The 15,885-nt window shown below is 30.5% G+C and overlaps 1 long non-coding RNA gene across 9 annotated transcripts in view; it reads left to right on the forward strand.

Annotated features, from left to right (window-relative positions):
* LOC112595378 overlaps positions 1–15,885 on the forward strand; it is a 61,405-nt gene that overhangs the window by 28,440 nt on the left and 17,080 nt on the right. For 8 of the 9 annotated variants that reach the window (XR_003114709.1, XR_003114708.1, XR_003114716.1 and 5 more), the window contains 2 exons: positions 11,315–11,497; positions 12,630–12,704. This is a non-coding gene — a long non-coding RNA (uncharacterized LOC112595378). Of the gene's footprint in view, positions 1–11,314; positions 11,520–12,629; positions 12,705–15,885 lie in introns of all 9 variants that reach the window. The other variant, XR_003114710.1, reaches the window with a different exon arrangement.

A 15,885-nucleotide genomic window follows, 5' to 3' on the forward strand; every position in this document is an offset into this window, starting at 1 on the left:
CTTTTTATACTTATCCCATTTTTGTTCTAGATTTCTTACCACAAACATCTTTAATGCGACCGAATAATAATACGATATTATAATCAAAATAAATTCCCCACCGACTCTCCTTAAGGGTTTGTATCTGTCATGTGGAAATATTCGTGTGGGGCCTGTTACATAATTTATGACCCCCTTGTACTCCCAATGCGATGGCCACGGGTGAATAATATTCGAGCTTGTGTTTGTTTTACGATTTGTTATTTTCACCAAGGAGGAAAAACAAGAAAGAAAAAAAAAAAAAAAGGAAATTTTCTCTCATACGTTGTTTATTTCCGTCCCATCCTTACCGTAGTATAGGGTGCTCTACGCCATTACATTATGCATTAAAAATAGAAACCGTTGGGCGAGAAAGGAAACCGTGCGCCATCAATTCCGTGGACTGACCGTATCCCTTTTTTTTTTCCATGCCATAAAATCACCGAGTCCGCCACCGTCGCCGAGCGCGTTATTATTGTTATTGCTGGTCTGCGCTGGCGGGATGTACATTGTACGGGCGGGGGTAGGCAAAAAAAAAAAACTTCCGAATAGAAAGAGAAAAATAATAGTGCGCCGTGTACGAGTGTAGGATTTGGGGTCTTTTAGCGTATCGAAAAAGAGAGAGAGTGAGAGAGAAAGACATAATATACGCAACATCACACACTAGGTAATCGATGATGAAAATATGTGCGTTAGTTTCTAGAAATACCCATAAAAATAACGACGATTTTCTGGAATTCCGGTTTGTAGGGTCTAAAAAATAAAATGCCTTGGATTTTGCATTCTATTTACGTCATAAAATAATATATATTAGTTGGCTGTCAGTTACTTTTTTAGATTTACGGTATAACATCTCTATTCGATGACCCGTTGTTAATAATAATGATTGTAGAGTATTAAACTCTAATTTCAATATCCGCAAAATTGTGTCACAAAACGACATTAAAAAAAAAAAAAAAAAATGTTTGTTTCTAAATTTAGATTCAAAGAACATTTTTTAATCTTAAAATGTGATCCTTTTTACAAGAGCATTTTGTTTATAGCACAGCACGGGGATGAATCACGGCTCGTGGTCCGGTTTCTTTATAAGTCTATCTATTATATTCAACACGTAAAACCTATTTTTCCTATTTTCGTCAGCCGTAGCTGCATCAGTGCACCACGATAATTATAGTACGCTACGCGCGTCCTTATTATCGGCCGTCCGAAATCGAACGAGCGTACATTTAATAATGTACACGATATATCGTGTACGAGGGATGTCATTTTAGTTCGCATCTATTGTCCACAAAATGAGCCCTATGTGCATTCGTCGTCACCCTGCAGCACGTATGGGATAATACAAACACTAATTGGTATTGCACATGACGGATCTCGGTGTCCGCGATTTTCGTTTCAGTCGTGTGTTTCACAAAAGTTTAACCTTGAGAGAAATCTGTTTATTTGAGAATCTAAAAACGATCGTCGTGATCGCAATCTGTTTTATTCCAGTGTTATTATTTTCGACAATAAGACGAGATAATCTTGTACAGTTAAAATATTAATATTTTACAACTTATTATACTTCACTTTTTTATAATATTGGATTCGTATTACAAAAGGGTACGTAATCTATGTAATATGTACCTATACTTAATATCTGTAAATTACAATATATTTTATACGTATTTAAGTCTATGTCGACTTTCATAATATTATTATTGTTATTATGATATCAACTACTTAAATCTATGTCTATATCATATAAAAACTTATAATTATGTTTTATAAACTTCAACATTTTTTTAAAATTGTTGTTGCTATCGTATTTCTATAAATAGTTTTATTTTACGATTTATATTAGATTATATTTCGTAACCAAATAAATATGATTTATTTCTTTTATCATACAAATGTTTGAAGTACAAACTTTTTCCCAACTAAAAGTGTTTTTCGAAATTAAGTAGTATAGTAGCCAGGGTTTACTTTCATAGAATACTAGAGGCTTCCAAGTACCATAACTACCAACTACCAAGTGCACAGAAATTGCATCAGCCATATAGTTTGAAACAACGGTAACAACAAAGTGCGACACATATATATTATTATATAACTATCTAATTGAATTAGTGTGCGAATTCTATTGAGTCGTATTTTCTTAAAGTATAGGAATCAAAAATGTAATTTTAAGTATACATTTTATTACAGAAGTAAGTAAAATGTATACATAATATATTATGTATTATAATTTATAATTAATATGTGAAAATTATAATGTTTGGTATGGTATTGTAACTGTATACATGTTTTTTTAAACTAAAACTTATTGAATAATATTCAAATTAAATGTTTCATTGTGACTATGCTGTAACATCGAATTGAAAAATGTCTATCAAGTTTAATCGAATATATTTAAATTTATTTATATATTAAAATTACGGAAATATTATTTTTATTTATTGTTGTAGATGGTTATTGAAAATTAAATTTTAAATTTATTTAAATGGATATAAAAATACAGTCAAAAATTTAAATATATATATAGGTGTATGTATTGTTCAATAGATTAGCCTCTAGATGTAGTGTACACACAAAGCAGTTTAACGTTTAGTTTATACTTACAATTACATTTCATTCTATTCCATTATAGAGTTTTAAATATAAGAATCAAATTAAATTATTTACTATTAATTTTTGAAGTACTACACTGTTCGTAGTAGATAAATTGTTTTCATGTTTTGAAAAATTGGATATTCGCTTCCTGGTACTTTTTTTTTTATTCTCGAAAATCGAATAGCCAATGTCCATTAGCGGGGGTTGTCCTTTGTCCGAATATATAAGAGCAATCGTGAGCAATGGGAGCTTTATCGATTTGTTTATATACAAAGTGCCTGTCGAGAATACAACATTAATTTCGTTATCGAAAACTATACATAATGTTTTCAAAAAAAAAAAAAAACAACATTCGTATTGACGAATTTGCGCGGGCGGGCGTTGCCGTAATATATTTCTTTTTGGTTTTCGACTATATACCTATAAGTATATATATATATATAAATGGTTTAATGTGATTTTTATACAACTGCGAAAAGTATTGTTAGAAAATCGTTAAATCGAGAATACATTTATATATACGTGTATTATTTTATTCGTCGGAAAACGTAAAACGGAAAACGCATGTTTATTTATCGTTATTATCAGTCCCTTACAAAGGTAGGTACGCGTCGCCGTCATCATCTGTGGATACGCATATCCAATAACGGCGGCGAACAATTATTATTGTTCACCAGGCTGGTGGGCTATTCGCATAGGGTTTTCTGAGTTAAGGACGGCGTGTGCTACGGGCTATACAATGTTTTCAAAACGTTTAAAATATCACGACACAAAACCGATGGAAACCTTTAAACATTTACTGTACTTCGTATTGCGCTGTATTCGTCGAGGCTTATCGGCACGTGTAAACCGCGTGACGCATCGGGTCGGGTGGTTGTCTTCGCGAGTGGTGCGACACGCGCGTCCGGGGGCATGTTTACAGCCTTACAGGAGAGCCCATCACCGCGATTTCCCGCGCCGTCGAGGAACGAGCGAGCTGGAAAACACGTGGAGGACCATCCGCCCTGTTTAATGTAATGTTATCGTGCGTATGTCATGTGTTGTGTGTGTATTATTGTTTGCGAATATGACGGAACAGTAGGTATATATAATAATAATAATAATAATGTGTAATATTATAACGCTGCGGCGTACAAACACACATAAACCCACACACACGCGCGCGCGCGTATACGTATACGAAGTTCGGAGTAAATCCATTATCAAAATGAAAAAGCGCTCCTGGTCGCAGTGGCGGCGGATTTATTAATTTCTGACACGTGAACCGTGGCATACCTACCGCCACCGCCTCGCGTAGGCCCGGCGGTCCGCGGAAGTGCGTTGCAGCGGTTAGAAACAAAACCGGACAAGAATTAATGACATCGTCAACCCGCGTACGTACGGCCGGCCAATATTTCCGCTCCATTTCGTCAAAAACCGCGCGCGCACAGACACACACACACACACAAACACACACCGCTGGGCCGTAATTTGATTAATTTTCGTTCTCCTATATTTTCTCTAGGAGTATATATTTTTTCTCGTACACACTCTTGCAGCGCGCTCGTCCGCGAACCACATATAATATATAACGCGCGCACGCATCCGTGATGGTTTTAATATCGTTAATGTATATATTTTTCCGGCCCGGAGGTCTTATATATATATAAATATATATTATATTATATTATATGCGCGTTAAGTCCCGCATAACCGAAATGATAAACGACCAACTGACGACGGGACCGATCGCAACAGCAGCAGGAGTAGCAGGAGTAGCAGGAGTAGCAGGAGGAGCAGGAACAGGAGCGCAGTGGCGGCCGTGTGTGTATAAGCGAGCCAGAGGCAGCAGTAGTGATACGTGCCCGCGATGCTGATCGTCGATCGCGATCTACGCGCCTTCAGCTTTTCTCCTTTACCTTCCCCTTACCACCACCAACACCAAAACCGCCACCGCCACCGGTAGTTTGGTATAATAATATAATATAACGTTATTGTATACGGAGCGACGGCCGCCGCCGAGTTTCAGGTGATCAGGTAATGCGCGTGCGCGACTCACCCCTCCGCACGTTTTGGCCGCGCCGCCACCGCCGTCCCTAGCCGGCTAATTGCGTAAATACCGAGAGCGCAGCATCATCACCGACCGCCGCCGCCGCAGCCACTCGCCTTCGCCACCCCCTCCCGCGCCGCTTTGCTCTACCCCGAGCGTCCGTGGCACCCTCTCGCGACCCTCCCCGCGTCAGGACGCCCCGCGCGATGTCCCACGCGCGTTCGGACCGGGGATCAATACTAAGTATCGTTGCTGCTGACCACTATTATACGAATAAGAGGTACCTATATATACGACTGCACTCGCCGAAAAACGCTTTCGCCCTCGTCCAGTGATTTTTCATCATTATTATTATTGTTATTATTATTATTATTACTGTTGATATTGTCGTCGAGTGTACAATAACACAGTATAATCATACCTACCTATAATACAGCATTTCTGTTCGATAAAATATTTATTTATTTTTTAAATATAATATGATAAATACATATAATATATTATAAAATTATTGTCGTTTCACCGTGACACTGAAACGCAATGCGTAGTGCGTAGAACGGATCCATATTTTGCAGAGTTATGCCTACGTATCAAACGTAGGTGTTCGCACTCATTTTTATGTTTGTTAGCAATCATGCGGATTTTTATACTGCATAAAACGTTTTCGACGACCTCGGCGCAGCTGCTGCTGCACGGTCATTAACTATACACATACGCACAGGACCAAACTGTTCCCCGAGAAAACTTAGCAAGCCGTTTGTTGTAATTATAGAAACAGCCGTCGGATCGATATCGTAGAGCCAGTTATTGCGATATTTGTATTATAAATACGTCTGTGTCGTGCGTGCAATTATTGATTTTTCGAAATCGTAAATTTTTTAAAGTAATAAATCGTTGTTTTATATTATTATTATCTGCTTACAATAATTATTGTGTATTTTTATGTTGGGATATTTTGAGACTAGTTTACAATAATTTATAACTTATCTATCTGAACTCTTCATTTTTATTTAGAATTATTTTAATTAATACATTTGCCGATAATGTAGTGTTCAAATTTCAAACCAATTATATATAATTACGATTTGGTCTCTAAAAATGTATTTTTCCATTGATGATAAAATATTTTTTATTTTTTTCAATTGGATATTATAAATAATTAAACCGTTAAATGTATACTTTGCTTTGATTTTCATCATAAATTTCGTTTTTGTAAGACGATTATCGAATGTATGTTTAAAACAATTATGAGGTCTATTTATTACTTGTAAGTTATATGTAGCTTTACGTTTGAAAAAATCGATCGTTTTATTATAACATGAAAAAGTAATCTGTTTTTACTGGGTTTCTTTTTTTTTTCGGTAAATTTTAGTATTTTAAAGATAGATACTTCATTTTATGTTTTTGTTGAACCACCTGATGATGATCTTGTTTTCAAACGTTAACAATAAGAAAAACACCTATTCTTTTTATTGTTGAAAATAATGGGTGTGTGGAAGGGCGGTCCTAACCACAGTAATTCTAACAGTGTCTAATACTTTGATAGCAAATTAGCGCTAACGTCTCACTTATATGAGTAGATAACGAAATGTTTACGAGTGGTAGACCTGTTAGATAAAACACTTCAATAACATATTTGTGGTTTTATTTTACAAGAAAAATTTATCTATTGGAAAGCTTAGCCAAAAGTCTAGCGCTTAAAAACCGTACAACCCCTTCAAATCATAAACGAGCAATATTATATTGTATTAAAAAAAAAAATACTTGATACATTTCTCCCGTAGTTATACTGAACTTTTAAAAATAAATCATGTGATTAAATAGTCATTCCCATGAGAATTGCTATAATGATTATGATTATAATGCTTTTTAAAAGAATATTTAAAAAATAATTATTTATTAATTATTAACTATGTAACTAGTATTGTAAAAAAACATTAGGTAACTATCGTTAGAGATATTATTGGTCGGAATGAAAAATCTAAGACACTACAAAGATTATATGCATATGTAATGATGTGCTTCTAAGCAATCATAATTAAATATTTATATACTGTATAATAAAATAAATAATGATAACCTTTAGTTATAAGTCATTTATTAATGTAATCATGTATGACAAAAATTAAATATTTAATCACAATATAATAAAATAAATAATAATGACCTATAGTCGGATTATAAGAACAATAGATAACACACACACACACACACACACACACACACACACACACACACACAAAGGATATAAATTATAAAAGGCCGGTCACATACACAGTGTCCTTACTGTATTTTTGTACAGACGATTACAAGCGAGAGTAAAAGACTGCGCAGATCGAATATCAAGGAGACATAAGTATTAAAGTTGTTAATAGAAAAAATTAAATATATATCATGTATTAAAAGATTTGTAATAAAGTTAATAAGTTTAGTTAAAAAAACAATTATTGTAATTTTTTGACGCACACTAGTTACCTTACAACGTATTCAAAAGACATAAATAGAGAAGACGTTGTCAGAAAGAAAAAGAGGTAATATACTGTTTTGCAATTAATTTAAAGGCTTATAATCAAACCCCAATATATAGTATTATATATATATAATACTATATATCTATAAGTCCTTTTAAAATTATTACACATAATTCTAATTAAATTCTATATGTGTTGTTTAAGCAAAAGCCAATAATACTTTGGTAAAATTTATTACCATATCCAGATTTATATCATAAATTAACAATTGATTTATCTATGATGTAGATTTTTGGTATTTTTTCTTTATAATAAACATATATTGTTCATATTGTGTTTTACTTACATAAATAATAATTTTTATTATCGACTCGTTTAGTCTATATTTTAAATGTTAACGCATAATTTTTGAAATATTTAATAGTATTATAAGTTCAGCTTAAAATTCAATAATAAATTATAATGCTTATAAGTTTATAGATATTTAAAATTTAAGTAATTCGAAAAGGGTAGTTTTTTGAAAATAGCAAATATATATGGCTACGCTTTTAATAATGTCCAAAATTATAATTTCTAATCAGGTGATTCTTACACTTTCATAAGGTTTCAATAAACTTCACTAGGCATATTTTGACTTATGTGTGGAAAATTTTTTATTATTTCTTATAACACGCCAATGCAACATAAACTCAGCTGTTTTTTTTATCATGTCCGAGTTCTGGACCCGATAAATTCAAACATGCCAAATTTTGATTTAATACAATTTTAGTTAGCACAGAATAATATACTTTTTTTGTACAACAAAGTTAAAATGAAAATACTTGTTTGGTCTCGACACATTGACATTGGTTATATTGTTATTTTATTTTTATATAATTCTTTCGGTTTTAATGTTTCAATAAAGTAAATTTTTAAAATTTTAATTTTTCGGACATATTACAGTCGTATTTAATTCTTTTTTTATCTATTTAATTTGTTCCAATGGTTTTTTTTTTACCAACTTCTTAAGTTCACGTTTTGCCGTGAAAATTTTTACTGCTAACAAGAAGTTATTCTTGATCCTTTACAGTAATCATTTCTTGTTGTAGTTTGTATTTCGTCACTTCCAACAGTTAGACCGATCGATTTTGATCTGTAAGCGAAGATTTGAGCATACTGTTTTTCATTTTTGAATTGCATAATTTCGTAATAATACATTTGACGTTTGAGACCAACTTTACTGTTAATTCTCAATCTTAAGTTTACTCGTTTTTCTTTTCTAGTTTATTTTTTTCTTAGCGTTAGCATAAAGCTTTAGTTGTTTCATGAAGTGTCTCCTTTAACTTGGTCGTTTACTTAACTATTTTATTTCACGCATCTTGTAATTGATGTTCAACCGTCTACAACTTAGTGAAATTTTTTAAATCCCCTGCAGTCCATTAATCTCTGCTTGCGACACATACATTTTTATCGTACTTAGTTTTTGATTCATATCAACACTGTAAACAGTCATTATGGTCCTGTTCAGTACTTATTTTTTTCTTTAGATCGGCGAATTGGATAATTTCATCCGCCAAAGTGTGTTATATGCAAATTATTTTCTCATCCATAACCTTAAGTTCTAATACCAGCAGTTTTTAACCACCCAAAAACTTATTTGTGATATACGACAGTGGATTTTACAAGTTTTTAATTTCTTTAAAATAAATAGATTTGACGATTTCTCTAGCTTCTTTATAAAACCTAATAATTTATTACTAAATGATTTTTAGGAATTGTATTATTATAACATTGTCATTAATTTCTAAAATTTGTGACTTATATTTCATTTTTTATTAAATACTATCTATGTTATGTAACTATATATAAACACGGTATATTACAAAGAATTATTTTTAGCCTTTTTGCATGCATTTGGTATAAATAATTAATAAGGTAGTATAGGTATTTTGTTAATTTTTTGAACCCAACTTCTTATATATAAATAATTTTCACATTATTCTCCTTCTAAAATTCGTCAAATATAAATTAAGCTTATCATAATTAAATATAATTTAGTTAAATTCAGTTACAATGATCAAATTGTAGACAATATGTGATAGGTAAAACATTAAAATTTTCTACATTGCTTATTAAAATAATAATTTCTCATCTGTGGTGGACTTAACTAAGTTTTAGTCAACAGATAAAAGATACATAACTTAAAGCACTTGAAATTTTGCATGTAGCTAGTAATAAGGCACCTAGCATTTAAGCAAAGAATGTAGTTAATAGATCGACATACATGCTTTTGTTTAAACATATAAGTTATAAAATAACGAAATAATGTATATTATCATACAATTGTATAGTAACTTTTAGTTCCTAATTTGTTTTTTTTTCTTAGAAGATACAAAAAATAATATTTATTCAAAAACTATATCGCATACGTAGAGTACCTGTAGTGTATTATAAAATATTATACACACATCACATATATATTGTTTGGTATTATGGTATTATTTTAAAAACACCATGGTGAGTGGGCGGTCACCAATAACGCTCCCCTGTGGTTCTGCGCTTGAAAAGTAGGCCAGGGTAAGTCGTCTTTTAAAACACTAGACAGAGTAAAACCCATTACAATAGATTTTTCTATAAATATAATAAGTATATCGATATTTAATGTACTTTATAGCTAATATAGGAAGTCAATGTAATATGTACCTATAACAGTAATTTATTGTGTTATTATTATCGTATGGGCCTGTTGAAAATAAGTCGATTTAAGCTGAATTTTGTTTTGAATAAATTTAAAAAAAAAAAAGTTCGTATTTTTATATAAAAAAGTTTTGAAAATGTTACGTGCGTGTTTCTAAAAATGGCTAAAGTAAGTAGACAAGGGTTTTAAGTGTACTTTTCAGTGGTAGATACCGAGTATATGAAGAATAAGCTTTGGTGTGTGGACTAAGTTCTTTTTTTTGTGGCGAAATTGAGTTACTGTAACGAATAAAGTAAACATTTTTACGATGAACATATTTTGAACCAATTCAGAAAATAAATTATATTTTATTAAAGACTGCAAAACAAATAATTGTTTTTCTAAAATGGCACAAGTAAATTGAAATTTAATCACTCTTTTGAACATGTTTATAATTGTAACACGGTCAACATTTTAAATTTTTACAAAAGCTAAAATTCCGTCTCAAATGACTATCTGTATAGTTTATATTTTAAACCGTACACGTCCATGAATGTAATGTATTTTTTACATACTCAATTAATCTAAAAATAGCACCATAAAATTTTATTTAAAAAAATATTTAAAACCAGGTCATTTATTAAATTGGTTCTAATAATATTTTTTAATTATTAGCAAGTTGTTTTGAGAAAAACTATTGATGTATTTATATTTTGATATATTAACTAAATGAATTTCGTCACCAATTAAAATATTTTTGTTCCAAAATAATTTTAAAATATCAGTTATATTTTAGTAATGCATTATTTATAGGTATTTTGCTAAAAAAATAAATACTTTATTATTTTTCAATATTATAATTTATAATATAGTTTTAAATTAAATTTTACTTATTTATAATTTAAACACATAATTTTTTTTAGAGATTTTAGGGCATAGTTAAATTTTTGTTGTTTTATTATTAAGTAACGTATCACGTACGAAATCAAATAATTGTAATTACTTATTTTTTGTAGATCTGCTTAGTATAGACTTATAGGTACAACCATTTACAAGTTATTTGTTTTTAATAAATTCACGTTGCATTCGATATTGTCACACTTATAAAATTTATCATATTTAATTTTTAGCGCATTTACTTGCTATTATTTATTTACGATATATTTATTCATTTTACGATAAACATTTAATTAAAGTTTTGAATTCTTTGTAAATAAGACTTTAAAATAAATGTAGATTTTTAAATTTGTGTACTATGTAGAATTTATTATTGTAACGAAAAGGCACGAAAGATGCACGTGACATATTGTCGTTTTCCCGAGAGTTTAATCTAGGCAAGAACATTTCCCTCGTATTTCATATTACGTATATACGACTGAAAAAAATAAAAATAAATGGTGGGTAGTCCAAGCTCATTTCTCATACGTCCCGACCTTTTTTTCTTTTTATCAAGCTCCACCGCCATCGCCTTTAATAACATACGTCTTTCCTCGGTTTTTCTTCTCTCGTATTTATTTATTCTCTTTTTCTTTTTTGTTTGGTTCACAGGTCTCCCGCCCGGAATCATTTCGAGAATAACAATGAAGACGGTTTTAATTCTAGCATTGTACAGCGAGCCGAAGCTTTTATTAACGTCCAAAGCTCTACGGGCTTTTAATATATATATGTACGTGTATGTGTGGGATGGATGAAAAGCCGAGGCAGCGGTCCCGGAAACAGAGATGGAAAGATGTACGGTTCTAGTTACAATGAAGTAATATAAGATGAAAAATCGTATTAATTCTGAAAAAGTATAATAATAAAAGTTATGAGCGGAATCTTAAATGAGAGCACGAACACGCAGCAATATACACCTGCTGTGATGATAAATGGGCCATATACTATAATGTGCTCCCTTTCCACTCACTATCCTACCCGTTAACCGACCAATGCTTTATGATAGGGAAACAAATTCGCAAAGATTTTTCAACCATGCATCACTAATGCGGATAGTAATAAAAATAATAATCGGAAAATTGTGGAACGTTCTGTTGTGTATATGTATAGAGTCGACAGAATAGTATAATGTATAGTGGATTATGAATTATGACATTATTATTGGAAGTTATAGGAAAACAAAAAAGAACAACGCCTATATAAGGAATTTTAATAGGATTATTTTTGCATAGTTAAAAAATATTACGATGTTCATGCACTAAAATAATGTGATCGATAATTTGAACATGCGTGGGTAATTTTTTAAGATATTATAAGATATATTGAAATTTCTTGCCATTTTCTAATTATATTTCAAGTACATCACTGCACATTGCATACATAACACACCAATATAACCCACATAAGAAGTCAGTCATAATGTGATGGACAAGCAACAAAATCTATTTTTAATGACACATTACATATGGCTATAGAAATACGAATAGATTAGCGTTTTGTACTGACCATGTATAGTAAATACATACGCTAAAAATCAGTTTTTAATTTAAACACAGCACAGTTCCACAAGAAGTACCTCTTATGCAATGTTAAGTGTATACTATTATTAGTTTTCATTATTGTAATGCTAGTGTTAAATATAACTTAAATACAGTTTATTTGTATTATAGCTTTCTTTGTAAAATCTTTCACAGCAAAATTAATAAAAATTGATAAATTGATATGTTTACTATGTGTATTATAATTTATTAGTTACATTTTTATAAAATATGTTAGAATAAAGTTACAAATGTAATAATACACACAAATTATATCTTATCATATTTAATATTAACATTTCAAATATTTCTTATCAAATCATTGTAATAAATGTAATAATTTTTATAATCAAACAAATTTTTTGAAATTTTTATTAATTCATTTTTAGATGACTCCCAATATTCTGTTTGCACTGTGAACAAATAAAAAAGACCAAGAAATGACTGCGATTTAATATATTATGGTAAGTAATTAAAAAAAAAATTGGATAATTAAAATATTTTTTTAAAACTATGTATTAATATTAAAAACAAACAAATCCATTCTTACTTTTAAAAACGTATGATATGCATAATATATCATATTAATTAACTGTTTTAAATGTATATAGAGATATTATTACTATTTCTAAATTATTAATATTACCAAATGATGCTTTTTTAAGATAATAAAGTAGTGCAAATAATATAAAAAAATAAGATATATTTTATGTAGATAAATTCGATATACAGTTAGCATTTTATTCAATAGGAAGTTTATTTAAAATATTTATATTAGGATATTTTACAACGTCATAGTATACTGTGGTATTATATATGATATAAGAGTAATAAAATACAAAATTATTTTAGCCTGCAAATATTTTGAAAATATTATTACTTATGCATATTAATAAATAACAATACGTATGTTATAAACTTATGGATAATTTTTTAGGCATTCCTAATATTCCTATACATATTACCTATTTTATATTTTAATAATTCATATAAATATTTAGCATCGATTTTTCTTGGTTCGGTTGTGTTTAGCTTCAGACGTACATTATTTTTGCGTCTATTGTAGTGGTTAGGACTCGATACTTCTCGAGTAATCATGTCGTCAAATGAATAGTAGTAATAATAGGTTTATTACTTTGATTGAGATTGTCTTACAAATAATTATTTGTTTACAAATTTTAAACTTCAATCATGGTTTTTTTTTTTTTTTTTAATAAATAAAAACTATTGGTAATTATTACTACTTAACGAGTTCATTTTATTTTCTTGTGGTTATATCTAAAATTAAATTAGACATTCTATTCTGTTTATTGTTTAATGATTTTAACTTACTCGACATATCTACTGATATCGTAGATACTATATTATTATGATGTGTAGTAAAATCATAGTACTCATACGACACCGAGAAAACCATCTCTAGACAGTGGTGTACCTAAAAAGCCTATTAAAAACGCCGTGTAACAAAAGTTTTTATTTAAATACTTTAAAAAAAACATAAACGACCTGTGTTAACGCATACTTGACACCTTCACATATTTTAATACTTAATACAATACGCGAGAAAAGTGCAAGTTCAATGCGTGCCCCCATGCATAGTGTAAGTCCTACGCTGTAGGTGTATTATCTCATTGCAAATTTGAAAATGGTGATAAAATCGTTGTATTCGAAGAACATTTCTAAGCGAAGTAAAAAAACCCGATTTAGCAGATTTCTGCAGAACTGTAGTGTTCTTAGCACGGCAATGGTCTGTAGATTTTCCTTATGTTCAGGTCGTATATATAGTTACTGATCACATTTAAAAGTGTAGGTAGCTCTCGAAACTCGTAGAGTGCTTATTCTATATAGTGACGGCACTGACAGCCAAAGAATAACAGTAAGACTAAACCGTCTGTTACGCTGTTCGTTTAAATCAAAATCTTCAGGATCGTCATTATGTAATCCCGTCCCGCAGTTCAAATTTCAAAAGCGCGCACCGTGCACGGTGTAGTATATTATTATAATATGATTTTGTACGAGCGTAATGACAGGATGGTATCATCAATAATCACACGACGACACATTATATTCAATCGTTGTCGACCGATTAATAGTGAGTGTATAATGTAATAATATGTACTAATAAAAATCGAGTGCAACAGGGAAATCCGTCTCGTCGGTCGCCGGTTCGCGCAATAAATTATTGGTCGTTCGGGAGTTAAACGACGACGGATGACGTGCATACACCGTCGATGGGGTGGTCGGGATAAAGTGTGCAAAACGATTGTACTAGTGTGCGCTAATCGCAAATTGGCCGTTAGCTGGGCTGGTTGCTTGGCAACTGGCCAAAACGATCGCTTCCTGATTTCCATCAGCCAGAGCCGGCCGTCCGGGCTTTAATTCTTTATCGACTTTCCCTTCGGTTTACATTTACGCACCGTGTGCAATATCGTTATAGGCATTATATATAGGTGTTATATTACACACACACACACACACACACACACACACTTATGTATATATATATATCTCAACCGTCACGCAAAATATCCTTGTATTCGAATCGGTAATTTTAATTGGTTGAAAAACGATGCGTCCATTCATCATGGTCAATAACAACGGGTGAGATGTTGTCAAATAAGGAATTGAAAATCGTCTAACGATTTTCTCATATCATATTTTTAAAATTTTGTTGAAAAATATTTAATCCCGTATTACATTCTTTCATAGTTCTTCTTCCCGTGTTCGGGGCACCACGTGTTTAGAAGGATCGGTTAGCGAAATTAACTGATGGTTAACCACGCCGTGCCCGATTGTTACTTGTTAAATCGCAATTTCCGCGGAGTTTTCTTCTGTGTGTCTCTCCCCCCCCCCCATCACCCACCAATTGGTTCAACGTTATATAAGTACCTATAATAATATGGTAAATTAATGATTTTATTTTTTTTTTTTTTAATAACTAAATAATCTTAAACAAGTTCTTGAAGTTTAGTAATTAAATAGAAAAAAATACTGAGAAATTGAAAACGGCTATATTTTCTGTGTTTAATTAAAAATAAAAATTTAATTTGGTTAATTTATTGTAATTCAGAAAATAATAAAAGTTTATCATTAAGATAATAAAAATAAAAAATAAATAAAAATAATACAAACTTAATTACATTTAATTATTAAAATCAATGTCTTGTTTTGGATTTTCTATAGTAAATAAAGTTTGTTTTTGTTAAAAATACTTTAATCTATTTATTTTAAGAAATACCATGGTATTTTTAACAAATTCAAATATTTAATTTTAGAATATAATGTCGTTTTAAAACTAGGACATGATTAATATGATCGTACTTATTTAAGTAAAATTATTTGTTATTATTTAAGAAATCTTGATTTAACAATTATTTTAAAATAACTTAAAATTTTAAAATTAATTTATAAAAAGTATCTAGTTAATCTAGTTTCTTTGAGAATCATTTTTAATATGATGATGAATACTAAATTCATAATTTTCAACTTTAATTTAATTCAGGTAGATAGTCTTAATTATTCTACCGAGGAAAGTGAAGTGAAATAATTGATGAATTCTAATTTAGTCATATCCAATGTGAGTTTCATTAAAATGTTTCATGTTAAAATTAAAACTTAAAACACATCACGATTTGTATTAAATAA

Source organism: Melanaphis sacchari, unplaced genomic scaffold (genome assembly GCF_002803265.2).
Source record: "Melanaphis sacchari strain LSU unplaced genomic scaffold, SCAv2.0 Contig271_pilon_pilon, whole genome shotgun sequence".
Classification (NCBI taxonomy): Eukaryota; Metazoa; Arthropoda; class Insecta; order Hemiptera; family Aphididae; genus Melanaphis; species Melanaphis sacchari.